The sequence below is a fragment of the Hyperolius riggenbachi genome, chromosome 11, assembly GCF_040937935.1.
Source record: "Hyperolius riggenbachi isolate aHypRig1 chromosome 11, aHypRig1.pri, whole genome shotgun sequence".
In the NCBI taxonomy this organism is placed as follows: Eukaryota; Metazoa; Chordata; class Amphibia; order Anura; family Hyperoliidae; genus Hyperolius; species Hyperolius riggenbachi.
In genome coordinates this window covers 168,223,018-168,238,192 of record NC_090656.1, presented here as the reverse complement: position 1 = coordinate 168,238,192, position 15,175 = coordinate 168,223,018, and the positions used below count along the sequence as shown (strand labels likewise).

Here is a 15,175-nt window from a genome sequence, read left to right as displayed (position 1 = left end):
ACTGTTTCTTGCCCTCAATATCTAAAGAGTGAAACAAGATGAGCTCATGACATGAAATGACACAAGAGTTGCCTGAGCCGGACATTTTCACCTGTAGCTTTGCCAATGCTGCTAGCCGAGTCCTACTTAGGGCTGTGGGGGCATTTGGGTAGTAAGGGCCTTGCCTAGTCACTGTTTTACCACGATAGGCAGGAAAGAGCTGTCTGTGCATGGCTCTGCTTCCCTTGTCCGGCAGGATGGTTCTCTGATGGGCTACAGATCACATCTGACCACTCAGAAATGCACTTGGGCATTTGTCTCAAAAACAATCGTTAGGTAGTGTGTTGGCCCCAATTAACATAGCTAGACAGTGTTGCCCCCCGCCCCCCAATAACAATAGGCAGCATCTCCCCCTAATGGTGACAGGATGTTCCCCAAACATATTTAGGCGGCATTACATATCGATAGGCAGGGGTTCCCGCAAAGATAATTAGGCAGAGTTTCCCTTTAATTACCCACACATAATGCGCTCTAGTCTGCAGCTCAGCCGCATAGCAATACTGCAATATGTTGTGCTGTTTACAGTTTTCCCTGGTGGTCAAGTGGCTGCCCCCCATTTAAAGTTTTTACTTGTAGTCTATATGTCGTCCCAATCCCCATGCAGCTTTCCCTGGTGGTCTAGTAGTTCCCCTTCTTCCAATCACAGTAGTCCCTTTGAGTTTAGTGGTCCCCTCTCATAACTGTATAGCTTTCCTTGATGGTCTAGTGGTTCCCCACACACACTCACTGTAGTTTTTGGTAGTCTGTTACTCCCTTTCCCATGGGGGGGGGGGGGGGGGGGGCTTGTAAGTAGGACACTGGGTGGAGGCTCCCGAAAGTCCTGGAAAAACCAAGACAGCTTGGAGCAGTCATTTCAATGCTCATTCTATGCAGGCGATATTATAATAATACAGCAGGAATTCAAGCAATCATATTTTAAGTCAATCAGGCATAATATTGTGCGCAATGTGAGGCAAGTGTTTTAAATGCAGAGAGCAGAATTTTTATTTTGCTTTATTTTGAACCAGACTCTCTGTAATTTAATGTGTACTTGAAACAAACAGAAGATGTCACCATTTACATCACAAACCCTCATCCTGTGTCTTCATTAGTATATTGCACAATCTGTTATTTACGGTGTTCCCAAGTGTGTGAGAAGAATAGCAAGAGAAAAATCTGCACAAGGATTGACTTCATTGAATGGGCATATTTGGGCGGTTTTAGCTGTCGCATCTGGATTGGTGTCCATGTGACGGGAATGACAGCTGGGTTTGAACGGACTTTAAAACAAGAGATTACACCACTATGCTTACAAGGATAAGAAATGCGAACAAGTGGTTTATAAGTACAGTCATTAATGTATGTGGTGATATCTTCTGTTGAAGGGTTATTTGCCATTTTTATTACACTTTAAGATGCAGTACAGTATGGACCACAAGAGTATAAGCTGTTATGGGAAAGACAAAAGAGATGCTTTGTGGGGGAGAGCTTGCCACTGGAGCCCTTTCAAAAAACTACCATCAAACTAAGGTCTGGAATCTACTAGAGGGCTTTTTTGAACGTAGGGATCACTTTTAATCGCTAGCGAGCTCCCCACACGCTCTGCCAGGCAAATCGCAATTGCAGGACATTACACTTGCAGGTTAAACCTGTGTTGCGTATTTTACCGCAAGGGGCCCCAAAAAGCAATAAAAAAGTCTCTGGAGACTTTCACATTTATTGCAGTCCATTGCGGTGTGCTGGAAGTATCCGAGCCAATGGAAGGGCAGCAGTGTGTTACCTCAAGCACCACTCTTATCCCACGATGCTTGGGGTAATGGAAGTCTATGGGTGACACATGTAATGTAAATGTCAGAATGTGGTGCGGTGCACATGCGTAGACAACAGGAATCCCAGTGACGTACTTCCTGAGCGGGGACCTGATGACCCTGTCAGCGCACTGTGCCGCAGAGTCATATGATTGTTGTTTTTTTGCGTTGCGTGGGATGTGGCAGAAGCATCGCATTCCACCGCAACGCAAAAAAAAAAGTGTAAAGCCATAAATGTAAATTTTGCCTTAAAAAATAATCTGTGATTCATTGGCCATTGAATTGATAAAGGTCTGTTCAAGTTTGCTCAGAGTGTTTTCTATGATGTGGCCTAATTTAGGTAAGTTGAACGGGACTTTTCTGGAAGACATTGCACCACTAAACTAAGTGGCTTCCTTACTTAAAATGCTTTGACATGAAGCTCAGTAACGAAGATCTGTCTAGTTAGCACCTATTTCATGAATGAGCAACCTTTCTCCATTATCCCTCTGCACAGTACTGTTTGATTTAGCATGCATCACTACTTCTGTATATAAAGCAAACCTGACAGCAGACACTGCTGTGAGGGAAAATTACTACCTGCCATAGTTTATTATTGTTGTACATTTATATAGTGCTGTCATTTTCTTCAGCAAAGAGTACATGGAATAATTCACATCACTACCTGTCCCTCAGTGGGGCTCAGAATCTAATGTCCCTCACAAAGTGTAGGGCCCGTTTGGGGAAGGGAGTAAAGTAACCTAATAGCATGTATTTAAGTTGTGGGAGAAAAGTGGAGAGCACTCACTAAACACAAAGAGCACAAACAATTTCCAGATAGTGCAGATAGTGTCCTGGATGAAGTTTAGAACTGGGATCCTTCATACACGTAACATTCTTCTTCGCTACTTCCCGTCTTCTTCTGTCCTACACCTGCATTCAGGACTTCAATCTTCTCCTCTTCTCTAATACTTCCCTCCACACTTCACTTGGCACAGGTAATAGAGCTGGTCACTTTGCCACAGAGATCTGACTGGAAACTGCAAGGTGTGTGTGCAAAACTATTTTCCTGAAAAGTGTATTTGTACAAGAACAGTTAAAGGCTGTCATGTTACAAATGACGGAGTGTCATCTGTGTAATCTACCTTGTTGTGTGTGTGATCAAGCATTGGGTGCCATGTTAGTTAACTCAGGGGTGTAACTGTATTCACCTTTCCTCGCATCTCTGTAGGGTATGTGTTTCTGTTCCCTTCTTGCGCTCCTCCTACTCTCCAGCTGCAGTGTCTTATTATTGTACCTTGTTTGCCATTTCCTACTGAGAGCTCATTAGACCTGGCCATCTAACTGGCATCAATTCAAGGGATCCTTTAAAATGAAAGTCATGTCATGTCCTCCCCTGCTGAAGGTCCTACCTACAGTTGTTTTCCTGAGATTTAAAAGGAATGTTGCAAGAAAAGTACAAAATAACTACATCCTGTCTATTATTTCCAACTAAACAACATCTCAAGCGTTTGCCATTTCCTTGCACAGGACACAAGTCAAATCCAGGTAAATTGCCTGCATCATATAATCTTTAGTTTACTGTGATGCTGTCCTGTGGCCTATGTGGAAACCAGTTGTTTTTCATCCATGCAACACTCTGCAGCACAACTCATCTTCTTCCCATTCCTCTTGCTACTTCACTTTGTCATTCTTTCCACTTGCTCCCTATGACACAAATAATTCAGTCCAAGCTTCTAACTCCGAGCTATAAAGCTTTGTGTAATGTAGCTCCTTCTTCTTCGTCTTGTTCTCTCCTACGCTCGCATTCAGGACTTCTCACTATCTTCTCCTCTTCTCTGAAACTTCCCTCCACACTTCACTTGGCACTTGCCATTCTACAAGATCTTCAAGTGCGACATTAAAGCTTTCCTCTCCACAAATGATCTAGGACATATTATCTACTTCCAGATCCAGAGCTTGGTTTTATTCTCTACTACCTAGCCATGGTGCTTCAGCTTACTGAATCCCTTTACCTTGTTGGGACTACCTCTGAAGTGGTTATCCAGGTTACCTCCTGCACTGTATAATGGCTCATACACACGGGGCACAACTGTCACCACAAACACGTGGCACGCGCATGTTGCGGCGAGAGGCCCCCCGTGTGTATGAGGCGCGCGCCACGAACCATCGCCAGTCAGAGCTGTCACCAGGCGACTGACGTGGCCAATTGCCGGCAACAGCTGTCGCTGCAACTTCACCACGCGTACTGCGTGTGTATGCGGACTAGCGGCAGCAACCCATAAACAATGTACAGAGCTTCCGGCGGGGGGGGGGGGGGGAACCTTCGGCGACAGCTTCCGCCGCATCTCTGTCACTCTGTGCGACGTGTGTACGGCTGCTGCACAGAGGGACCTGGCGACGAACTGTCGCTGCTTTTTTTTTTTTTTTTGTCTGTTGCCAGACTTGTGTGCCTCGTGTGTATGAGGCTTAAGAGCCTGGCTGTCTAAACTGAACCCCTCTTCCATTGGCCGCAATATCAGATTCAGGAACAGTGTTCTCCCCAGGCTCTTTTAGCCGGGTGGTCCACCCGGCTAGTTTAGTTGAGCACCCGGCTGTCTTCAGCTCATCTCCTCCTCTGCTGTAAGCAGATTTGCTCACAGAAGCACCGGCCCTGCATTCTCTCATCTCGCCCCACCCGGCTACTTTTTCATACCACCCGGCTACTTTTTCATGCCACCCGGCTGGAAAAAAATTCTAGGGAGAACACTGAGGAATGATGAATATCCTAAAAAGTACGATGCAATAGGATGGCAGAGCTGCCATGGCCCATCTGAAAAGTTACTTCAGTTGGACTTCAGAAGACGGTGGAGGTGTACCTAGCCAACATGTCACATGACTAAACTTTAGCATGTTTTAGGTATACTGGTTGGGAGATTTGCAGGGAGATCATTTGAATATTACTTTCTGTTGACTTTATAAATAGATCCTGATTAATGAAGCAAATGCTTATCTTACTGCAACTTCAACAACTCAAATATTCAGTGGACTGGAGAGAAAGAAAAGTTATAAACCTTCTTAGTCTGCTTATAGTGTCACACCGGGTTAAAAAAAGAACCTAAATAAAGTAACCTGTAGTGAGAAAAGCATGTACAGTAATTACCCCTCCAGGACATTTCCTGATGTCTCAGGTCCCCTTCTTTGCATTCTCTATGCAATTTGGCACAGCTGTTTTGTGTTTGCAGATTGCCCTATACCAATGCTCTCTACAAGGTGGTTACAAGTTATAGGTATAGAAATTGGATAGCTCTTCCCTTGTACCTGTTGTTGGATGGATACCATGGTCACCGTGCATAGTACGATTTTAACTAGTTTTACAGCACTATTGGCTAACAATTGAAGGATTGAAGACTGATGAAGGCTGCGTAGTCGAAAGCTTATTATTATTATTCTGTTAAGTTAGCCAATAAATGGTATCATCCTGTTTTAAAACGTCTTGCTATTGGCAAACAAGGCTCATGGAAAGGGAAGAAGAGGCGAGGGAACTAGCTGGGAGGTGAATATATGCCTTCTGCCCACAGGTGGTTATCACAACCTTGCTTAGAGCACCGCTTTAAAATCAGAAATACCACCTTAGTTTGTGACTTGTAAAGCAAAATTCCAAGCATTGATTTTAGCGTTGTGTAGTCTGTTTTTCGACAGGCCACTGGTGTTTTCATAAAATAATTATAATCAGGTAAGTTGTTAAGGCTCATGTGACACAAATGTTAAATGGATTTTTTTAAGTTATGTGCAAAGAGGACATATTTTAATACCCAAATTATATAAGAGGCTATTTAACTATTTGTACCAGCATTTAAACTGCTGCCCACAGGTCTAGTGTACATCAGGCAAAAATGCCATATTTTTTTATTCCATATTTGGATGTAGGCATATGAGCCTTAATACTTTTCTATGCTTTCGAACATGGCAATATAATCCAAAATCCATTATTAAGGAAGACAGCTTTTTTTTCTTATTTCTTCACACTGACTTGCCAGGACCAACTCACTTTTTATCTGCATGAAGCTTTAATGGAATTGTCACATAATTTCTTATCATCTTGATAATGGTGTTGGAGTCAGCATGCAAACAACTTGTAAGGTCTGTTGTCCATGTTATTAGCGCAACTGTTCAGAAAAGGTTTATAATAAATCTTTTTTTTTCTTTATGCTTTCTTTTGAATTTCTGTATCAGGTGTAACATTCTCAATCAGTCTTTATGAAAGGTGGTGGGGTACAAGTGACACTTAATCACAATCTGCACAGCTACTGTCCTGCTTGCAGGTGTGCCAACAGGGGTTTTGAAAAGTATCTCACCTGTGGCTTCAAAGGAAGATGTTTACCTGACACTCTAGAGATACTCTATAGGGCTGCCCTATCAAGTAGCCTATAAAACCGATCCCTTGACTGAAAAGAACCTCTTTATCAAAAATGAGAAAAATATGACTGAGCTTTATTTATAGCAACAAATTATTTTGAACTCCTATGGAGGCAGTGGCAGATACATAAATGTAAGAAATAATATATAAATTAGCTGCTAACTTTTATTTTCTAGGCTGGACTATAAACACAAGGGAAGTAGTGATTGACCATTGTGGGAAATGCTGGCAGTTTGTTCAAAACCTTTTGATCATGGGGCCCCGTGTTTTGGAACTCCACTGTGAACACATCTCTTTATTTGTCCACACTGCTTCTAATTGGGTTTACTAGAGAATACAGAAGATTTTCTCACAGTTGGAAATCCTAACCTTTCCATGTACATGTCTGGGTTATGCTTTGGTGCAGTCGTAGTTCTGGAAATTATCAATTTGGTACTACCTTTTTTAGAACAAAGGACAGACAGTCCCCTGCTTACAAACAGGTTCTGTGGATTGTTTGCAAGTTGAGTTCTGTGTTAAACGTGGCAAAAAAAGGATATATGATTTACTTTCGGACAACTCTGGATTTTCACATATACAAAATTATTCAACCCCCACTGAAATTGAGTGTTTTGGCCAGTTTGACATTGATTTTGATCATTTCAGTCATCTTGTTTACAATTAAATCAAACAGGCACTTGTAAGTCAGACAAATATAACATAACATTTATAATGAAATAACCACAAATGTTTTTTCTGTGCTCACATCATTATCAGTATTCAACTGCTAAAGAATAGCAGTTGGGTGAGGTCTCATAATAAACTCATCCAGTGGTCAGTGATTGATTTTGGAAGCCCCTTAAAGGATACCCGAACTGAAATGTGACATAATGAGATAGACATGTGTATGTACAGTGCCTAGCACACAAAAAGCTATGATGTGTTCCTTTTTTCTTTCTCTGCCTAAAAGAGTTAAATATAAGGTATGCAAGTGGCTGACTCAGTCCTGACTCAGACAGGAAGTCACTACAGTGAGACCCTTACTGATAAGAAATTCCAATTATAAAACCTCCTAGCAGAAAATGGCTTCTGAGAGCAAGAAAGAGGTAAAAAAAGGGCAATTTCTTATCAGTGAGGGACACACTGTAGTCACTTCCTGTCTGAGTCAGGACTGAGTCAGCCACTTGCATACCTTATATTTAACTCTTTCAGGCAGAGAAAGAAAAAAAAGGAACACAGCATAGTTATCTGTGTGCTAGGCACTGTACATATACATGTCTATCTCATTATGTCACATTTCAGTTCGGGTATCCTGTAACACCAAAAGGAACAGATGAAGCAGGTGATGAGGAAAGCTTTATCCTTGCTTGAGGCTCCCTGCACACTGCAAATCCGTTTTCCGATTCCGATTCCGTTTCCGTTTCCGATTCCGATTCCGTTTCCGATTTTCCTTGAATACATTCAACAGAAAAACGGATCAAAAAACGCAGCATGCAGTTAAGATTAAAAATCTGAATCGGAATCGGATGTAAAAACAGATTAAAAAGCGGAATCGGAATCTGAAATGCATGCAGTGTGCAAGAGGCCTAAAACAGTGTTCTTGTGTCTAATATGCAGACACAACACATACTAATCAAGCGGCGTGCTATGCAGGCCCTCTAATAGCAGCCCCATGCAGAATTGATCCTTCTTCCCGTTATATTACTGAGCTCTTCATTTATGTCTGATCGATCTCCCTTAATACGCTCTGTAAATATTTAGGTAGTATAAATATTTCATGATATTGTTTTTCCAACTTCTGTAATGGTGCCCAAAGAAGGGAAAAAGAAGCAGTTTTATACTAAAGCGGACCTACTCAAAATGTAAAGCACACCTGTACTGTTCTCAGAAAATGTAAGCTGCCTGCTGGTGGCATTCTATTTCATGACAAGTCTTCATGTATCCGCAAATATCCTAGGATGTAACCAGTATCAGACTGCGACACACACCCCTGGCTGATGGAACATAACTAGATCTGTGTGTTGATACAGTGGCCAGAGTACTAGCTGTACAGCTTGTGTGGGTAAGCAGGCCTAGATGTCATGGCTCAGAAGCCCTAGGATGTTCGGGGATCTGCTGGTGCTGGCTGTAGCCCCAGTTGTGAAATCACACACCACCCACAACTGTATTGGCCTACATGTTATGCAGCTTTATATTAACCTTTTCTAAGCACACTACAGATATCCTTTCAGCATTCTACCCTCAAATATGCCCTTTATTCCACAGAACATTTCTATTTCACTTTTCTCCAGCAGACTCAAGTTGCTTCATGGCTGCAGCCACTTAGGGCGAATCATTAAAGAGGAACGCCAGTGAAAATAATGCAATAAAATATAGTGCTTCATTTTTACGGTAATTATGTACAAATGATTTAGTCAGCGTTTGCCCATTGTAAAATCTTTCCTCTCCCTGATTTATATTCTGACATTTATCACATGGTGACATTTTTACTGCTGGCAGGTGATGTCTGTGAAAAGAGATGCTACTTGCTTTTTTGGCAGTTGGAAACATCTTTTATTTCCCACAGTGCAACAAGGCTCCCACAGTGTGATGTCAGACCCATGGCCCTGACATCACACTGTGGGAGGGGTTTCACCACAATATTGATGATTTGTTTGTGAAAAGGAATACATTTCTTATAGAAAAGGGGGTATCAGCTACTGATTGGGATAAAGTTCACCATCTGCTACCATGGGGTTTGATTCCTACTCCCTCTAGCCTCTAGAGCAGGGGTCCCCAAACGTTTTGGGTTGAGGGCCGGGTCAATATACTTCAGACTGCTGGGGGGCCGTAATATACATAAAATGATGTAGAAGTATTTGCGGGCCAGACAGTAAAGCATACCTAGGTGACAATCTGCAGTCCAATTGGACAGCAGTATCACCTGATGTGGAATGTAATTGGAAACCAGCGAATTACTGCTTTCTGGCTTCCATGTGGAAGGGTGGTGCCAGTACTGCTATTCTATATGCGGACCATCAATATTTAAAGATGTAGCTGACTGCATCTATAAGTAATACATTTTGTGTGTGGGGGGGCGGTAAAAAAAAGCCTCAGGGGGCTGGATTCGGCCCGCGGGCCTTAGTTTGAGGACCACTGCTCTAGAGCCATGATTCCTAAACTTGTCCTCATTGCTCACCAGCATGTTTTGCAGGTAACCTTACATATGCACATGTGAAGTCATCTAGAGATTGCAGTTTGATGTATGGGTGACAGCCAGTCAGGAGTGCATATCAAAACTCCCATGAAGTGCTAGGATCAATGTTGGAGCATGCACATCTCTGCAGAGTTATACTGGAAGTTATTGCTGAGGATCTGGCTCTGGGGTGCAGCATTCAAATGCCATCAGTCTATTTTCATTTGTATATTAGTTATGTAGCATTATAGAAATGAAAGAAGCATTTTGATTAGATTCTCTTGTTCGTCATAGAATCACCAACAATGTGACCCCAACAATGTCCACTATTTGCGCACACCTATCACATCCGCATTGAGAGAGGCACAAATGGAAAGAAAAAAAAGTGTCAATTTATAAAATACTTGTAAACATCTAGTTTAAGAAATACAGTGGGATGCGAAAGTGTGGGCAACCTTGTTAATCGTCTTGATTTTCCTGTATAAATTATTGGTTGTTATGATAAAACATGTCACTTAAATATATAATATAGGAGACACACACAGTGACATTTGAGAAGTGAAATGAAGTTTATTGGATTTACAGAAAGTGCACAATAATTGTTTAAATAAAATTAGGCAGGTGCATAAATCTGGGCACTGTTGTCATTATATTGATTCCAAAACCTTTAGAATGTATTATTGGAACTCAAATTGGCTTGGTAAGCTCAGTGACCCTTTACCTACATTCACAGGTAAATCCAATTATGATAAAGAGTATTTAAGGGGGGCAATTGTAAGTTTCCCTTCTCTTTTACTTTTCTCTGAAGAGTAGCACCATGGGGTCTTAACACAACTCTCAAATGACCTGAAGACAAAAATTGTCTGTGGGCGGAGAAAAGGCTTCTTCTGCATCACTCTCGCATACAGCATCTCCTTGTGTAAAGTGCGCTGAATGGTTGAACGATGCACAGTGACTCCATCTGCAGCAAGATGATGTTGTAGGTCTTTGGTGCTGGTCTGTGGGTTGACTCTGACTGTTTAACCACTTAATGACATGCTGACTTATAAAAACGTCCTGCTAGAGCCTCTTAATGGCTCCAGGACGTTTTTATAAGTCAGACAGTGCTGCTGCTGCTGTGCATGTGCACGCTTGTACACGTGCGCGCTCCCGCGGGTGCACATGCGCGCTCCCACAGGTGCACGTGCATCCCACAAAAAAATACACCTTTATTTCCAAACGATATATTGTCACCACCATACTTGTACTAGGGACATAATTAAAATGTTGTGATAACCAGGACAAATGGGCAGATAAAAGGTGTGGGTTTTATGTACAGTAGCAGTGTTTATATTAAAACCATAGGTAATGAAATCGGAGAAATAGTGTATTTTTTTCATTTTTTCCTTGTATTTCCCTTTAAAATGCATAGAAAAAACACTCTGTTTGTGCTGTGGGCGGAGAAAAGGCTTCCTCTGCATCACTCTCGCATACAGCATCTCTTTGTGTAAAGTGCGCTGAATGGTTAAAAGATGCACAGTGACTCCATCTGCAGCAAGATGATGTTGTAGGTCTTTGATGCTGGTCTGTGGGTTGACTCTGACTGTTCTCACCATTCGTCGCTTCTGTCTATCTGACATTTTTCTTGGTCTGCCACTTTTAGCCTTAACTTGAACTGATCGTGTGGTCTTCCATTTCCTCAATATGATCCAAACTGTGGAAAAAGACAACTGAAATCTCTGAGACAGCTTTTTGTATCCTTCCCCTAAACCATGATGGTGAACAATCTTTGTCTTCTGGTCATTTGAGAGTTGTTTTGAGACTCCCATGTTGCTACTCTTCAGAGAAAATTAAAAGAGGAGGGAAACTTACAATTGACCCCCTTAAATACACTTTATCATAACTGCATTCACCTGTGTATATAGGTGAAGGGTCACTGAGCTTACCAAGCCAATTTGAGTTCCAATAATTAGTTCTAAAGGTTTTGGAATCAATAAAATGACAACAGTGCCCAAATTTATACACCTTCCTAATTTTATTTAAACAATTATTGTACACTTTCTGTAAATCCAATAAACTTCATTTCACTTCTCAAATATCACTGTTTGTCTCCTATATGATATATTTAACTGACATTTTTTATCGTAACAACCAACGTTTTATACAGGAAAATCATGACGATTAACTTTTGTACCCCACTGTGCAAATTTGGACAGAGGCGCCAGGCAGGTTAAAATGATCTAAAAACAACTAAAAAGGAGGAGTACAGGTGGCTTACCTCCTGAAATGATGGACAATCGAGATTGTTCAAATCGCAAATAACAATTTATTTTGGCACTCCGCAACGCGTTTCGCAGGTATAACCCGCTTCATCAGGCAAGGAGTGCAAGCTCAAAAAGGTCCAATAGTGGCAATGCGCCTCTGTCTTTTGTTATTTGCGATTTGAACAATCTCGATTGTCCATCATTTCAGAAGGTAAGTCCACCTGTACTCCTCCTTTTTAGTTTTTTTTAGATCATTTTAACCTGCCTGGCGCCTCTGTCCAAATTTGCACAGTATATAGTCCACCTTGGGTGGAGGGGACAGTCCCCTTCTCTCTATCTACAGAGAGCGACTTCTTAAACCTGAGTGGGGTCAGGTTCTAATGCTCCCCACCTGCATTTCAAGTGGTTGCCTATGTGGTAACCCGTGTTTGTGAGTATATCCACATCTGTTAATTATTTCGCCAACAATTGTTAGACTTACTGCACTATATTGGGCTCTCGGTTTTTCTTTTTGTTTCAAGTGCATTCTTTTGCACCCCACTGTATGTCCAGTCTCCATTGCAGTTCACACTCACTATAACACGTGTTATGCAAGGCGCACAGTGTCAATCCAGCCTAAGGTTATTTAAATAGTATAGAATTTGGAATTTGAATGGAATATTAGGAATTCACTGTGCATGTATTAACACTTTTGGTAAATTTAATTTTTTTTTAGATTACAGACTGTAGATGTTTTATTGCTATTTTTGTATCTTTTGTAGCCAATAAATGTAATCCTGGATGCAAAAACCTTACTTTACAAATCATCTTGAGTTTTCTAGACTTGCATGGCTCTCTAATACTGTAGTGAATCAAGGAAGTTATTGTTTCCCTTACTCGGACGTGGGTGGATGGATAGATATGTCAGTTATGTGTGAGTCACTTAGCAGTAGTAACTTAAAGAGAACCAGAGATGAAGCACCCTCATGTATTTTATTACATTTATCAGTGGGAACATGACAGTAAACACCTACCCTGCTTTTAGTTTTATTCTTCTCAGTCTAATCTATCTGTTATCAACTGTGATAAGAATCCATCGACTATTCAGTCGAGGTTTGACCTGGAATCATTATAGCTGAGTCACTCTCTTCTGTGGAGTCTTTTCAAGCCCAAGCCTTCCCCCTCCTGGCTCAAATTTCATGCTTTACATACTGAGAGCTGTGATAAGATGGGAGGGGCTGATGCTGCAGGAAAAATCTCTGTCTAACAGACAAGTGTGGCTGTGTGATCTGTGTGCTCTGTCTGTGCAGCCAGTCATCATTATTATCTACTGTATGCAGTTTCATTACTATGAGAGACACTTCCTACAGGCAGCCACAAAGCATACCAGAATATGAAGTTGAAAGCACACAGATGAAAGCCTACAGCAGCCCTTCTTGTCTATAGTCTCATATAGCCTAGACAGCACATCCAGAACACCTCATAACCTGGAAACAGAAGGAATATGGAGCCGGCGGCCATATTGGATATTTCCTGGAGCAATAATGGATAAAAAGCACTCAAAAAGGCACACCAGAGTGGCGAAATTATCAGGTGGAGCATTTATTCTTTACAAGCTATCAACTGATATGTTTATTTTGTGTGAATCGTTCATCTCTGATTCCCTTTAAGGAGCAGCAAAACCATAACCTGAGTTGGAGGTGTTACACTGGTCATCCTGATTAGTGTGGACACAATCGTCAGATTTCCATTCAGAACTTGGTTCTGAATTCTGCCCATCAGAACTTGAATCTTTGTACATGCACACCGCGGCAGGTGGTGTTAACTCACCCTTGTCACCGCCTCTGTGCGCTGCCCTCTGCATCGTGTTCCAATTCTCACATACTTCTCCGTGAAGGAACAATGCTTTCAGTCAGTGATTGGGCAAAACTATCCACCGAGCTGAATGCGGCTGAGGCATTAGGTGGCTCTGTACACATGCTCGATTCTCGTCATAGGCAGTCGTTATCAGCTGCCTCAGACAAGTTTTATCTAGCGTGTATAGGAGACTTTAGCACAGGGGTCTCAAACTCGCGGCCCGCGGGCCATTTGCGGCCCTCGATACAATATTTTGTGGCCCCAGGGCCCCAGAGCTTGTAGGGGCCCCAGTGGCTACAAGAGGAAAAATCAGCTTTATAGTTTGAGTAAATCGATTTTAAAGTTGCAAAGGAAAAAAATACACATTTTAAAACCCGCCGACTTTAATGGTTAATAGCAAATCCACCTTAAATGCTAGAAACCCTAAATTTGCAGGATATGTTAAGGAGATCATTAGGAATAAGAGGAAAAAACAAATTTTCAAAAGACCGTATAGTTTTTGAGAAAATCGATTTTAAAGTTTCAAAGGAAAATAGTATACTTTTAAATGCGGTAAATGTCACTTTTAGTAGCAAGCCTAACGGTAGTGTAATTTTACATGTATCAAAAGAAAGAGCAATACATTTCCTGACAGGGTTTCCAGGGGGTCCATACGCAGCCGCAGCGCTTTGGCCAGGGATCGCTATACAGCCGCAATATGGCTGTATGAAGATTCCTGGCATTTTTTCCTATTTTCCCAATTTTTTTTTTTTTATGTTTAGAGTGTGGGAATTTTTTTTTTAAATTATGTGGGCCCCCTCCTGAAACTTTTTAACCCCTTGTCCCCCATGCAGGCTGGGGTAGCCAGAATGTGGAGCTCCGACCGATTGGGGCTTCACACCCTGACTATACCAGCTGCAAAAAAGGTCCCTTAATGCCGATTTTTGTTCCACGGTATCTGTTGGGGGGGGGGGGGGCAGGTTTATTTTGCTCTGGGGCCCCATTGTTGCTTAAACCGGCCCTGCCTGCCGGCAAAAGCAAAAGAGACACGGAAGCGAACTATATTTGCCCATTTTACCTTATAGTTCGCTTCAGTGCTCCCAAGTAATCCGCCGCATCCCCGCCGCTAAACAAGGGCTGCAGACTCCCAAATCCCCCGCACAAACATCCACGACTGCGCTGAGGGGCAGAGCTTCCAGCTGTAGCTCTGCCCCTCCTGACGTCAATCGCCGAATGGATCGCCGCCTCTCCCCCGCCCCTCTCTGTGAAGGAAGAGTGAGAGGGGCGGGCAGAGGCGGCGATCCGCCGCGATTGACGTCAGGAGGGGCAGAGCTGAAGCTGAAAGCTCTGCCCCTTCCAGGAAATGCGGGCGGATTGCCCCCCGGGGCGATTTGGGGGCTCTGCAGCCCTCGTTTTGCGTCGGGGAAACGTGAACTCCCTTATGCGGCCCAGCCTCATCCTGACTTTGCCTCCTGCGGCCCCCGGGTAAATTGAGTTTGAGACCCCTGCTTTAGCAGTATCTCCTGCTGGCCTAAACTAGAACATTAGTAGAATGTGGATTTATACAGGACACTCATGTTGCTGACTCCCACTGACATCTGGCTGGGGTTTAACCCTCATCTCCAAATCTATGTTCCTGTCCTCCACGTAATGTTTACATTAGTTGCCATAGAACCCATTGTCCACGAGATTTACGTTCCTTTCTCTGATTCATACACGTTAATGTGTTGTTTCTCCTATTTATAACATCCATCTCTTA

The 15,175-nt window shown here is 42.5% G+C and overlaps 1 protein-coding gene across 6 annotated transcripts in view; it reads left to right on the top strand.

The window, feature by feature from the left end:
• The window catches only part of ZNF423 (zinc finger protein 423), a 464,204-nt gene that overhangs the window by 16,775 nt on the left and 432,254 nt on the right, over positions 1-15,175 (top strand). The gene's annotated exons all lie outside the window — the stretch shown is intronic.